General features: G+C 58.8%; 49 pseudogenes; all 49 read right to left on the bottom strand.

Annotated features, from left to right (window-relative positions):
* Positions 1-27: 27 nt before the first annotated feature.
* On the bottom strand, positions 28-147 carry LOC138776374 (5S ribosomal RNA; annotated as a pseudogene).
* Positions 148-216: 69 nt separating this feature from the next.
* On the bottom strand, positions 217-336 carry LOC138776373 (5S ribosomal RNA; annotated as a pseudogene).
* Positions 337-405: 69 nt separating this feature from the next.
* Positions 406-525, bottom strand: LOC138776372 (5S ribosomal RNA; annotated as a pseudogene).
* Positions 526-594: 69 nt separating this feature from the next.
* LOC138776370 (5S ribosomal RNA) lies at positions 595-714 on the bottom strand (annotated as a pseudogene).
* A 69-nt stretch (positions 715-783) lies between these two features.
* On the bottom strand, positions 784-903 carry LOC138776369 (5S ribosomal RNA; annotated as a pseudogene).
* Positions 904-972: 69 nt separating this feature from the next.
* LOC138776368 (5S ribosomal RNA) lies at positions 973-1,092 on the bottom strand (annotated as a pseudogene).
* Positions 1,093-1,161: 69 nt separating this feature from the next.
* On the bottom strand, positions 1,162-1,281 carry LOC138776367 (5S ribosomal RNA; annotated as a pseudogene).
* A 69-nt stretch (positions 1,282-1,350) lies between these two features.
* On the bottom strand, positions 1,351-1,470 carry LOC138776366 (5S ribosomal RNA; annotated as a pseudogene).
* A 69-nt stretch (positions 1,471-1,539) lies between these two features.
* Positions 1,540-1,659, bottom strand: LOC138776364 (5S ribosomal RNA; annotated as a pseudogene).
* A 69-nt stretch (positions 1,660-1,728) lies between these two features.
* LOC138776363 (5S ribosomal RNA) lies at positions 1,729-1,848 on the bottom strand (annotated as a pseudogene).
* Positions 1,849-1,917: 69 nt separating this feature from the next.
* On the bottom strand, positions 1,918-2,037 carry LOC138776362 (5S ribosomal RNA; annotated as a pseudogene).
* Positions 2,038-2,106: 69 nt separating this feature from the next.
* On the bottom strand, positions 2,107-2,226 carry LOC138776361 (5S ribosomal RNA; annotated as a pseudogene).
* A 69-nt stretch (positions 2,227-2,295) lies between these two features.
* Positions 2,296-2,415, bottom strand: LOC138776359 (5S ribosomal RNA; annotated as a pseudogene).
* Positions 2,416-2,484: 69 nt separating this feature from the next.
* LOC138776357 (5S ribosomal RNA) lies at positions 2,485-2,604 on the bottom strand (annotated as a pseudogene).
* A 69-nt stretch (positions 2,605-2,673) lies between these two features.
* LOC138776356 (5S ribosomal RNA) lies at positions 2,674-2,793 on the bottom strand (annotated as a pseudogene).
* Positions 2,794-2,862: 69 nt separating this feature from the next.
* On the bottom strand, positions 2,863-2,982 carry LOC138776355 (5S ribosomal RNA; annotated as a pseudogene).
* Positions 2,983-3,051: 69 nt separating this feature from the next.
* On the bottom strand, positions 3,052-3,171 carry LOC138776354 (5S ribosomal RNA; annotated as a pseudogene).
* A 69-nt stretch (positions 3,172-3,240) lies between these two features.
* Positions 3,241-3,360, bottom strand: LOC138776353 (5S ribosomal RNA; annotated as a pseudogene).
* A 69-nt stretch (positions 3,361-3,429) lies between these two features.
* On the bottom strand, positions 3,430-3,549 carry LOC138776352 (5S ribosomal RNA; annotated as a pseudogene).
* Positions 3,550-3,618: 69 nt separating this feature from the next.
* Positions 3,619-3,738, bottom strand: LOC138776351 (5S ribosomal RNA; annotated as a pseudogene).
* Positions 3,739-3,807: 69 nt separating this feature from the next.
* On the bottom strand, positions 3,808-3,927 carry LOC138776350 (5S ribosomal RNA; annotated as a pseudogene).
* Positions 3,928-4,185: 258 nt separating this feature from the next.
* Positions 4,186-4,305, bottom strand: LOC138776349 (5S ribosomal RNA; annotated as a pseudogene).
* Positions 4,306-4,374: 69 nt separating this feature from the next.
* LOC138776348 (5S ribosomal RNA) lies at positions 4,375-4,494 on the bottom strand (annotated as a pseudogene).
* A 258-nt stretch (positions 4,495-4,752) lies between these two features.
* LOC138776346 (5S ribosomal RNA) lies at positions 4,753-4,872 on the bottom strand (annotated as a pseudogene).
* Positions 4,873-4,941: 69 nt separating this feature from the next.
* Positions 4,942-5,061, bottom strand: LOC138776345 (5S ribosomal RNA; annotated as a pseudogene).
* Positions 5,062-5,130: 69 nt separating this feature from the next.
* On the bottom strand, positions 5,131-5,250 carry LOC138776343 (5S ribosomal RNA; annotated as a pseudogene).
* A 69-nt stretch (positions 5,251-5,319) lies between these two features.
* Positions 5,320-5,439, bottom strand: LOC138776342 (5S ribosomal RNA; annotated as a pseudogene).
* A 69-nt stretch (positions 5,440-5,508) lies between these two features.
* On the bottom strand, positions 5,509-5,628 carry LOC138776341 (5S ribosomal RNA; annotated as a pseudogene).
* Positions 5,629-5,697: 69 nt separating this feature from the next.
* LOC138776340 (5S ribosomal RNA) lies at positions 5,698-5,817 on the bottom strand (annotated as a pseudogene).
* Positions 5,818-5,886: 69 nt separating this feature from the next.
* Positions 5,887-6,006, bottom strand: LOC138776339 (5S ribosomal RNA; annotated as a pseudogene).
* Positions 6,007-6,075: 69 nt separating this feature from the next.
* On the bottom strand, positions 6,076-6,195 carry LOC138776338 (5S ribosomal RNA; annotated as a pseudogene).
* A 69-nt stretch (positions 6,196-6,264) lies between these two features.
* On the bottom strand, positions 6,265-6,384 carry LOC138776337 (5S ribosomal RNA; annotated as a pseudogene).
* Positions 6,385-6,453: 69 nt separating this feature from the next.
* LOC138776336 (5S ribosomal RNA) lies at positions 6,454-6,573 on the bottom strand (annotated as a pseudogene).
* Positions 6,574-6,642: 69 nt separating this feature from the next.
* Positions 6,643-6,762, bottom strand: LOC138776334 (5S ribosomal RNA; annotated as a pseudogene).
* A 69-nt stretch (positions 6,763-6,831) lies between these two features.
* On the bottom strand, positions 6,832-6,951 carry LOC138776332 (5S ribosomal RNA; annotated as a pseudogene).
* Positions 6,952-7,020: 69 nt separating this feature from the next.
* On the bottom strand, positions 7,021-7,140 carry LOC138776331 (5S ribosomal RNA; annotated as a pseudogene).
* Positions 7,141-7,209: 69 nt separating this feature from the next.
* On the bottom strand, positions 7,210-7,329 carry LOC138776330 (5S ribosomal RNA; annotated as a pseudogene).
* A 258-nt stretch (positions 7,330-7,587) lies between these two features.
* Positions 7,588-7,707, bottom strand: LOC138776329 (5S ribosomal RNA; annotated as a pseudogene).
* Positions 7,708-7,776: 69 nt separating this feature from the next.
* On the bottom strand, positions 7,777-7,896 carry LOC138776328 (5S ribosomal RNA; annotated as a pseudogene).
* A 69-nt stretch (positions 7,897-7,965) lies between these two features.
* On the bottom strand, positions 7,966-8,085 carry LOC138776327 (5S ribosomal RNA; annotated as a pseudogene).
* A 69-nt stretch (positions 8,086-8,154) lies between these two features.
* Positions 8,155-8,274, bottom strand: LOC138776326 (5S ribosomal RNA; annotated as a pseudogene).
* Positions 8,275-8,343: 69 nt separating this feature from the next.
* On the bottom strand, positions 8,344-8,463 carry LOC138776325 (5S ribosomal RNA; annotated as a pseudogene).
* Positions 8,464-8,532: 69 nt separating this feature from the next.
* Positions 8,533-8,652, bottom strand: LOC138776324 (5S ribosomal RNA; annotated as a pseudogene).
* A 69-nt stretch (positions 8,653-8,721) lies between these two features.
* Positions 8,722-8,841, bottom strand: LOC138776321 (5S ribosomal RNA; annotated as a pseudogene).
* Positions 8,842-8,910: 69 nt separating this feature from the next.
* On the bottom strand, positions 8,911-9,030 carry LOC138776320 (5S ribosomal RNA; annotated as a pseudogene).
* A 69-nt stretch (positions 9,031-9,099) lies between these two features.
* Positions 9,100-9,219, bottom strand: LOC138776319 (5S ribosomal RNA; annotated as a pseudogene).
* Positions 9,220-9,288: 69 nt separating this feature from the next.
* LOC138776318 (5S ribosomal RNA) lies at positions 9,289-9,408 on the bottom strand (annotated as a pseudogene).
* A 69-nt stretch (positions 9,409-9,477) lies between these two features.
* On the bottom strand, positions 9,478-9,597 carry LOC138776317 (5S ribosomal RNA; annotated as a pseudogene).
* Positions 9,598-9,666: 69 nt separating this feature from the next.
* On the bottom strand, positions 9,667-9,786 carry LOC138776316 (5S ribosomal RNA; annotated as a pseudogene).
* Between the last annotated feature and the right edge of the window lie 17 nt (positions 9,787-9,803).

The raw sequence follows: 9,803 nt of genomic DNA, 5'->3' as shown, positions 1-9,803 counted from the left end.
GGGCCGTTGGAGCTGCCATTGGCAAAAAGCCAGCGGCACCCGGGATTCCCAGCCAGTCTCCCATGCTGGTACTTGCCGGGCCTTAAGCCGTGTAGCAGTCTGCGATCTGACGAGGGCAGGCACCTTCAGCTTAGAATGGCCGCTGACGAGCTCTGCTAAAGCGAGGCTTCCTTTTGAGGATGGATAAAGGGGCCGTTGGAGCTGCCATTGGCAAAAAGCCAGCGGCACCCGGGATTCCCAGCCAGTCTCCCATGCTGGTACTTGCCGGGCCTTAAGCCGTGTAGCAGTCTGCGATCTGACGAGGGCAGGCACCTTCAGCTTAGAATGGCCGCTGACGAGCTCTGCTAAAGCGAGGCTTCCTTTTGAGGATGGATAAAGGGGCCGTTGGAGCTGCCATTGGCAAAAAGCCAGCGGCACCCGGGATTCCCAGCCAGTCTCCCATGCTGGTACTTGCCGGGCCTTAAGCCGTGTAGCAGTCTGCGATCTGACGAGGGCAGGCACCTTCAGCTTAGAATGGCCGCTGACGAGCTCTGCTAAAGCGAGGCTTCCTTTTGAGGATGGATAAAGGGGCCGTTGGAGCTGCCATTGGCAAAAAGCCAGCGGCACCCGGGATTCCCAGCCAGTCTCCCATGCTGGTACTTGCCGGGCCTTAAGCCGTGTAGCAGTCTGCGATCTGACGAGGGCAGGCACCTTCAGCTTAGAATGGCCGCTGACGAGCTCTGCTAAAGCGAGGCTTCCTTTTGAGGATGGATAAAGGGGCCGTTGGAGCTGCCATTGGCAAAAAGCCAGCGGCACCCGGGATTCCCAGCCAGTCTCCCATGCTGGTACTTGCCGGGCCTTAAGCCGTGTAGCAGTCTGCGATCTGACGAGGGCAGGCACCTTCAGCTTAGAATGGCCGCTGACGAGCTCTGCTAAAGCGAGGCTTCCTTTTGAGGATGGATAAAGGGGCCGTTGGAGCTGCCATTGGCAAAAAGCCAGCGGCACCCGGGATTCCCAGCCAGTCTCCCATGCTGGTACTTGCCGGGCCTTAAGCCGTGTAGCAGTCTGCGATCTGACGAGGGCAGGCACCTTCAGCTTAGAATGGCCGCTGACGAGCTCTGCTAAAGCGAGGCTTCCTTTTGAGGATGGATAAAGGGGCCGTTGGAGCTGCCATTGGCAAAAAGCCAGCGGCACCCGGGATTCCCAGCCAGTCTCCCATGCTGGTACTTGCCGGGCCTTAAGCCGTGTAGCAGTCTGCGATCTGACGAGGGCAGGCACCTTCAGCTTAGAATGGCCGCTGACGAGCTCTGCTAAAGCGAGGCTTCCTTTTGAGGATGGATAAAGGGGCCGTTGGAGCTGCCATTGGCAAAAAGCCAGCGGCACCCGGGATTCCCAGCCAGTCTCCCATGCTGGTACTTGCCGGGCCTTAAGCCGTGTAGCAGTCTGCGATCTGACGAGGGCAGGCACCTTCAGCTTAGAATGGCCGCTGACGAGCTCTGCTAAAGCGAGGCTTCCTTTTGAGGATGGATAAAGGGGCCGTTGGAGCTGCCATTGGCAAAAAGCCAGCGGCACCCGGGATTCCCAGCCAGTCTCCCATGCTGGTACTTGCCGGGCCTTAAGCCGTGTAGCAGTCTGCGATCTGACGAGGGCAGGCACCTTCAGCTTAGAATGGCCGCTGACGAGCTCTGCTAAAGCGAGGCTTCCTTTTGAGGATGGATAAAGGGGCCGTTGGAGCTGCCATTGGCAAAAAGCCAGCGGCACCCGGGATTCCCAGCCAGTCTCCCATGCTGGTACTTGCCGGGCCTTAAGCCGTGTAGCAGTCTGCGATCTGACGAGGGCAGGCACCTTCAGCTTAGAATGGCCGCTGACGAGCTCTGCTAAAGCGAGGCTTCCTTTTGAGGATGGATAAAGGGGCCGTTGGAGCTGCCATTGGCAAAAAGCCAGCGGCACCCGGGATTCCCAGCCAGTCTCCCATGCTGGTACTTGCCGGGCCTTAAGCCGTGTAGCAGTCTGCGATCTGACGAGGGCAGGCACCTTCAGCTTAGAATGGCCGCTGACGAGCTCTGCTAAAGCGAGGCTTCCTTTTGAGGATGGATAAAGGGGCCGTTGGAGCTGCCATTGGCAAAAAGCCAGCGGCACCCGGGATTCCCAGCCAGTCTCCCATGCTGGTACTTGCCGGGCCTTAAGCCGTGTAGCAGTCTGCGATCTGACGAGGGCAGGCACCTTCAGCTTAGAATGGCCGCTGACGAGCTCTGCTAAAGCGAGGCTTCCTTTTGAGGATGGATAAAGGGGCCGTTGGAGCTGCCATTGGCAAAAAGCCAGCGGCACCCGGGATTCCCAGCCAGTCTCCCATGCTGGTACTTGCCGGGCCTTAAGCCGTGTAGCAGTCTGCGATCTGACGAGGGCAGGCACCTTCAGCTTAGAATGGCCGCTGACGAGCTCTGCTAAAGCGAGGCTTCCTTTTGAGGATGGATAAAGGGGCCGTTGGAGCTGCCATTGGCAAAAAGCCAGCGGCACCCGGGATTCCCAGCCAGTCTCCCATGCTGGTACTTGCCGGGCCTTAAGCCGTGTAGCAGTCTGCGATCTGACGAGGGCAGGCACCTTCAGCTTAGAATGGCCGCTGACGAGCTCTGCTAAAGCGAGGCTTCCTTTTGAGGATGGATAAAGGGGCCGTTGGAGCTGCCATTGGCAAAAAGCCAGCGGCACCCGGGATTCCCAGCCAGTCTCCCATGCTGGTACTTGCCGGGCCTTAAGCCGTGTAGCAGTCTGCGATCTGACGAGGGCAGGCACCTTCAGCTTAGAATGGCCGCTGACGAGCTCTGCTAAAGCGAGGCTTCCTTTTGAGGATGGATAAAGGGGCCGTTGGAGCTGCCATTGGCAAAAAGCCAGCGGCACCCGGGATTCCCAGCCAGTCTCCCATGCTGGTACTTGCCGGGCCTTAAGCCGTGTAGCAGTCTGCGATCTGACGAGGGCAGGCACCTTCAGCTTAGAATGGCCGCTGACGAGCTCTGCTAAAGCGAGGCTTCCTTTTGAGGATGGATAAAGGGGCCGTTGGAGCTGCCATTGGCAAAAAGCCAGCGGCACCCGGGATTCCCAGCCAGTCTCCCATGCTGGTACTTGCCGGGCCTTAAGCCGTGTAGCAGTCTGCGATCTGACGAGGGCAGGCACCTTCAGCTTAGAATGGCCGCTGACGAGCTCTGCTAAAGCGAGGCTTCCTTTTGAGGATGGATAAAGGGGCCGTTGGAGCTGCCATTGGCAAAAAGCCAGCGGCACCCGGGATTCCCAGCCAGTCTCCCATGCTGGTACTTGCCGGGCCTTAAGCCGTGTAGCAGTCTGCGATCTGACGAGGGCAGGCACCTTCAGCTTAGAATGGCCGCTGACGAGCTCTGCTAAAGCGAGGCTTCCTTTTGAGGATGGATAAAGGGGCCGTTGGAGCTGCCATTGGCAAAAAGCCAGCGGCACCCGGGATTCCCAGCCAGTCTCCCATGCTGGTACTTGCCGGGCCTTAAGCCGTGTAGCAGTCTGCGATCTGACGAGGGCAGGCACCTTCAGCTTAGAATGGCCGCTGACGAGCTCTGCTAAAGCGAGGCTTCCTTTTGAGGATGGATAAAGGGGCCGTTGGAGCTGCCATTGGCAAAAAGCCAGCGGCACCCGGGATTCCCAGCCAGTCTCCCATGCTGGTACTTGCCGGGCCTTAAGCCGTGTAGCAGTCTGCGATCTGACGAGGGCAGGCACCTTCAGCTTAGAATGGCCGCTGACGAGCTCTGCTAAAGCGAGGCTTCCTTTTGAGGATGGATAAAGGGGCCGTTGGAGCTGCCATTGGCAAAAAGCCAGCGGCACCCGGGATTCCCAGCCAGTCTCCCATGCTGGTACTTGCCGGGCCTTAAGCCGTGTAGCAGTCTGCGATCTGACGAGGGCAGGCACCTTCAGCTTAGAATGGCCGCTGACGAGCTCTGCTAAAGCGAGGCTTCCTTTTGAGGATGGATAAAGGGGCCGTTGGAGCTGCCATTGGCAAAAAGCCAGCGGCACCCGGGATTCCCAGCCAGTCTCCCATGCTGGTACTTGCCGGGCCTTAGGCCGTGTAGCAGTCTGCGATCTGACGAGGGCAGGCACCTTCAGCTTAGAATGGCCGCTGACGAGCTCTGCTAAAGCGAGGCTTCCTTTTGAGGATGGATAAAGGGGCCTTTGGAGCTGCCATTGGCAAAAAGCCAGCGGCACCCGGGATTCCCAGCCAGTCTCCCATGCTGGTACTTGCCGGGCCTTAAGCCGTGTAGCAGTCTGCGATCTGACGAGGGCAGGCACCTTCAGCTTAGAATGGCCGCTGACGAGCTCTGCTAAAGCGAGGCTTCCTTTTGAGGATGGATAAAGGGGCCGTTGGAGCTGCCATTGGCAAAAAGCCAGCGGCACCCGGGATTCCCAGCCAGTCTCCCATGCTGGTACTTGCCGGGCCTTAAGCCGTGTAGCAGTCTGCGATCTGACGAGGGCAGGCACCTTCAGCTTAGAATGGCCGCTGACGAGCTCTGCTAAAGCGAGGCTTCCTTTTGAGGATGGATAAAGGGGCCGTTGGAGCTGCCATTGGCAAAAAGCCAGCGGCACCCGGGATTCCCAGCCAGTCTCCCATGCTGGTACTTGCCGGGCCTTAGGCCGTGTAGCAGTCTGCGATCTGACGAGGGCAGGCACCTTCAGCTTAGAATGGCCGCTGACGAGCTCTGCTAAAGCGAGGCTTCCTTTTGAGGATGGATAAAGGGGCCGTTGGAGCTGCCATTGGCAAAAAGCCAGCGGCACCCGGGATTCCCAGCCAGTCTCCCATGCTGGTACTTGCCGGGCCTTAAGCCGTGTAGCAGTCTGCGATCTGACGAGGGCAGGCACCTTCAGCTTAGAATGGCCGCTGACGAGCTCTGCTAAAGCGAGGCTTCCTTTTGAGGATGGATAAAGGGGCCGTTGGAGCTGCCATTGGCAAAAAGCCAGCGGCACCCGGGATTCCCAGCCAGTCTCCCATGCTGGTACTTGCCGGGCCTTAAGCCGTGTAGCAGTCTGCGATCTGACGAGGGCAGGCACCTTCAGCTTAGAATGGCCGCTGACGAGCTCTGCTAAAGCGAGGCTTCCTTTTGAGGATGGATAAAGGGGCCGTTGGAGCTGCCATTGGCAAAAAGCCAGCGGCACCCGGGATTCCCAGCCAGTCTCCCATGCTGGTACTTGCCGGGCCTTAAGCCGTGTAGCAGTCTGCGATCTGACGAGGGCAGGCACCTTCAGCTTAGAATGGCCGCTGACGAGCTCTGCTAAAGCGAGGCTTCCTTTTGAGGATGGATAAAGGGGCCGTTGGAGCTGCCATTGGCAAAAAGCCAGCGGCACCCGGGATTCCCAGCCAGTCTCCCATGCTGGTACTTGCCGGGCCTTAAGCCGTGTAGCAGTCTGCGATCTGACGAGGGCAGGCACCTTCAGCTTAGAATGGCCGCTGACGAGCTCTGCTAAAGCGAGGCTTCCTTTTGAGGATGGATAAAGGGGCCGTTGGAGCTGCCATTGGCAAAAAGCCAGCGGCACCCGGGATTCCCAGCCAGTCTCCCATGCTGGTACTTGCCGGGCCTTAAGCCGTGTAGCAGTCTGCGATCTGACGAGGGCAGGCACCTTCAGCTTAGAATGGCCGCTGACGAGCTCTGCTAAAGCGAGGCTTCCTTTTGAGGATGGATAAAGGGGCCGTTGGAGCTGCCATTGGCAAAAAGCCAGCGGCACCCGGGATTCCCAGCCAGTCTCCCATGCTGGTACTTGCCGGGCCTTAAGCCGTGTAGCAGTCTGCGATCTGACGAGGGCAGGCACCTTCAGCTTAGAATGGCCGCTGACGAGCTCTGCTAAAGCGAGGCTTCCTTTTGAGGATGGATAAAGGGGCCGTTGGAGCTGCCATTGGCAAAAAGCCAGCGGCACCCGGGATTCCCAGCCAGTCTCCCATGCTGGTACTTGCCGGGCCTTAAGCCGTGTAGCAGTCTGCGATCTGACGAGGGCAGGCACCTTCAGCTTAGAATGGCCGCTGACGAGCTCTGCTAAAGCGAGGCTTCCTTTTGAGGATGGATAAAGGGGCCGTTGGAGCTGCCATTGGCAAAAAGCCAGCGGCACCCGGGATTCCCAGCCAGTCTCCCATGCTGGTACTTGCCGGGCCTTAAGCCGTGTAGCAGTCTGCGATCTGACGAGGGCAGGCACCTTCAGCTTAGAATGGCCGCTGACGAGCTCTGCTAAAGCGAGGCTTCCTTTTGAGGATGGATAAAGGGGCCGTTGGAGCTGCCATTGGCAAAAAGCCAGCGGCACCCGGGATTCCCAGCCAGTCTCCCATGCTGGTACTTGCCGGGCCTTAAGCCGTGTAGCAGTCTGCGATCTGACGAGGGCAGGCACCTTCAGCTTAGAATGGCCGCTGACGAGCTCTGCTAAAGCGAGGCTTCCTTTTGAGGATGGATAAAGGGGCCGTTGGAGCTGCCATTGGCAAAAAGCCAGCGGCACCCGGGATTCCCAGCCAGTCTCCCATGCTGGTACTTGCCGGGCCTTAAGCCGTGTAGCAGTCTGCGATCTGACGAGGGCAGGCACCTTCAGCTTAGAATGGCCGCTGACGAGCTCTGCTAAAGCGAGGCTTCCTTTTGAGGATGGATAAAGGGGCCGTTGGAGCTGCCATTGGCAAAAAGCCAGCGGCACCCGGGATTCCCAGCCAGTCTCCCATGCTGGTACTTGCCGGGCCTTAAGCCGTGTAGCAGTCTGCGATCTGACGAGGGCAGGCACCTTCAGCTTAGAATGGCCGCTGACGAGCTCTGCTAAAGCGAGGCTTCCTTTTGAGGATGGATAAAGGGGCCGTTGGAGCTGCCATTGGCAAAAAGCCAGCGGCACCCGGGATTCCCAGCCAGTCTCCCATGCTGGTACTTGCCGGGCCTTAAGCCGTGTAGCAGTCTGCGATCTGACGAGGGCAGGCACCTTCAGCTTAGAATGGCCGCTGACGAGCTCTGCTAAAGCGAGGCTTCCTTTTGAGGATGGATAAAGGGGCCGTTGGAGCTGCCATTGGCAAAAAGCCAGCGGCACCCGGGATTCCCAGCCAGTCTCCCATGCTGGTACTTGCCGGGCCTTAAGCCGTGTAGCAGTCTGCGATCTGACGAGGGCAGGCACCTTCAGCTTAGAATGGCCGCTGACGAGCTCTGCTAAAGCGAGGCTTCCTTTTGAGGATGGATAAAGGGGCCGTTGGAGCTGCCATTGGCAAAAAGCCAGCGGCACCCGGGATTCCCAGCCAGTCTCCCATGCTGGTACTTGCCGGGCCTTAAGCCGTGTAGCAGTCTGCGATCTGACGAGGGCAGGCACCTTCAGCTTAGAATGGCCGCTGACGAGCTCTGCTAAAGCGAGGCTTCCTTTTGAGGATGGATAAAGGGGCCATTGGAGCTGCCATTGGCAAAAAGCCAGCGGCACCCGGGATTCCCAGCCAGTCTCCCATGCTGGTACTTGCCGGGCCTTAGGCCGTGTAGCAGTCTGCGATCTGACGAGGGCAGGCACCTTCAGCTTAGAATGGCCGCTGACGAGCTCTGCTAAAGCGAGGCTTCCTTTTGAGGATGGATAAAGGGGCCGTTGGAGCTGCCATTGGCAAAAAGCCAGCGGCACCCGGGATTCCCAGCCAGTCTCCCATGCTGGTACTTGCCGGGCCTTAAGCCGTGTAGCAGTCTGCGATCTGACGAGGGCAGGCACCTTCAGCTTAGAATGGCCGCTGACGAGCTCTGCTAAAGCGAGGCTTCCTTTTGAGGATGGATAAAGGGGCCGTTGGAGCTGCCATTGGCAAAAAGCCAGCGGCACCCGGGATTCCCAGCCAGTCTCCCATGCTGGTACTTGCCGGGCCTTAAGCCGTGTAGCAGTCTGCGATCTGACGAGGGCAGGCACCTTCAGCTTAGAATGGCCGCTGACGAGCTCTGCTAAAGCGAGGCTTCCTTTTGAGGATGGATAAAGGGGCCGTTGGAGCTGCCATTGGCAAAAAGCCAGCGGCACCCGGGATTCCCAGCCAGTCTCCCATGCTGGTACTTGCCGGGCCTTAAGCCGTGTAGCAGTCTGCGATCTGACGAGGGCAGGCACCTTCAGCTTAGAATGGCCGCTGACGAGCTCTGCTAAAGCGAGGCTTCCTTTTGAGGATGGATAAAGGGGCCGTTGGAGCTGCCATTGGCAAAAAGCCAGCGGCACCCGGGATTCCCAGCCAGTCTCCCATGCTGGTACTTGCCGGGCCTTAAGCCGTGTAGCAGTCTGCGATCTGACGAGGGCAGGCACCTTCAGCTTAGAATGGCCGCTGACGAGCTCTGCTAAAGCGAGGCTTCCTTTTGAGGATGGATAAAGGGGCCGTTGGAGCTGCCATTGGCAAAAAGCCAGCGGCACCCGGGATTCCCAGCCAGTCTCCCATGCTGGTACTTGCCGGGCCTTAAGCCGTGTAGCAGTCTGCGATCTGACGAGGGCAGGCACCTTCAGCTTAGAATGGCCGCTGACGAGCTCTGCTAAAGCGAGGCTTCCTTTTGAGGATGGATAAAGGGGCCGTTGGAGCTGCCATTGGCAAAAAGCCAGCGGCACCCGGGATTCCCAGCCAGTCTCCCATGCTGGTACTTGCCGGGCCTTAAGCCGTGTAGCAGTCTGCGATCTGACGAGGGCAGGCACCTTCAGCTTAGAATGGCCGCTGACGAGCTCTGCTAAAGCGAGGCTTCCTTTTGAGGATGGATAAAGGGGCCGTTGGAGCTGCCATTGGCAAAAAGCCAGCGGCACCCGGGATTCCCAGCCAGTCTCCCATGCTGGTACTTGCCGGGCCTTAAGCCGTGTAGCAGTCTGCGATCTGACGAGGGCAGGCACCTTCAGCTTAGAATGGCCGCTGACGAGCTCTGCTAAAGCGAGGCTTCCTTTTGAGGATGGATAAAGGGGCCGTTGGAGCTGCCATTGGCAAAAAGCCAGCGGCACCCGGGATTCCCAGCCAGTCTCCCATGCTGGTACTTGCCGGGCCTTAAGCCGTGTAGCAGTCTGCGATCTGACGAGGGCAGGCACCTTCAGCTTAGAATGGCCGCTGACGAGCTCTGCTAAAGCGAGGCTTCCTTTTGAGGATGGATAAAGGGGCCGTTGGAGCTGCCATTGGCAAAAAGCCAGCGGCACCCGGGATTCCCAGCCAGTCTCCCATGCTGGTACTTGCCGGGCCTTAAGCCGTGTAGCAGTCTGCGATCTGACGAGGGCAGGCACCTTCAGCTTAGAATGGCCGCTGACGAGCTCTGCTAAAGCGAGGCTTCCTTTTGAGGATGGATAAAGGGGCCGTTGGAGCTGCCATTGGCAAAAAGCCAGCGGCACCCGGGATTCCCAGCCAGTCTCCCATGCTGGTACTTGCCGGGCCTTAAGCCGTGTAGCAGTCTGCGATCTGACGAGGGCAGGCACCTTCAGCTTAGAATGGCCGCTGACGAGCTCTGCTAAAGCGAGGCTTCCTTTTGAGGATGGATAAAGGGGCCGTTGGAGCTGCCATTGGCAAAAAGCCAGCGGCACCCGGGATTCCCAGCCAGTCTCCCATGCTGGTACTTGCCGGGCCTTAAGCCGTGTAGCAGTCTGCGATCTGACGAGGGCAGGCACCTTCAGCTTAGAATGGCCGCTGACGAGCTCTGCTAAAGCGAGGCTTCCTTTTGAGGATGGATAAAGGGGCCGTTGGAGCTGCCATTGGCAAAAAGCCAGCGGCACCCGGGATTCCCAGCCAGTCTCCCATGCTGGTACTTGCCGGGCCTTAAGCCGTGTAGCAGTCTGCGATCTGACGAGGGCAGGCACCTTCAGCTTAGAATGGCCGCTGACGAGCTCTGCTAAAGCGA

This window comes from Dendropsophus ebraccatus, unplaced genomic scaffold, assembly GCF_027789765.1.
Source record: "Dendropsophus ebraccatus isolate aDenEbr1 unplaced genomic scaffold, aDenEbr1.pat pat_scaffold_418_ctg1, whole genome shotgun sequence".
In the NCBI taxonomy this organism is placed as follows: Eukaryota; Metazoa; Chordata; class Amphibia; order Anura; family Hylidae; genus Dendropsophus; species Dendropsophus ebraccatus.
This window is presented reverse-complemented; position numbering and strand designations above follow the sequence as displayed.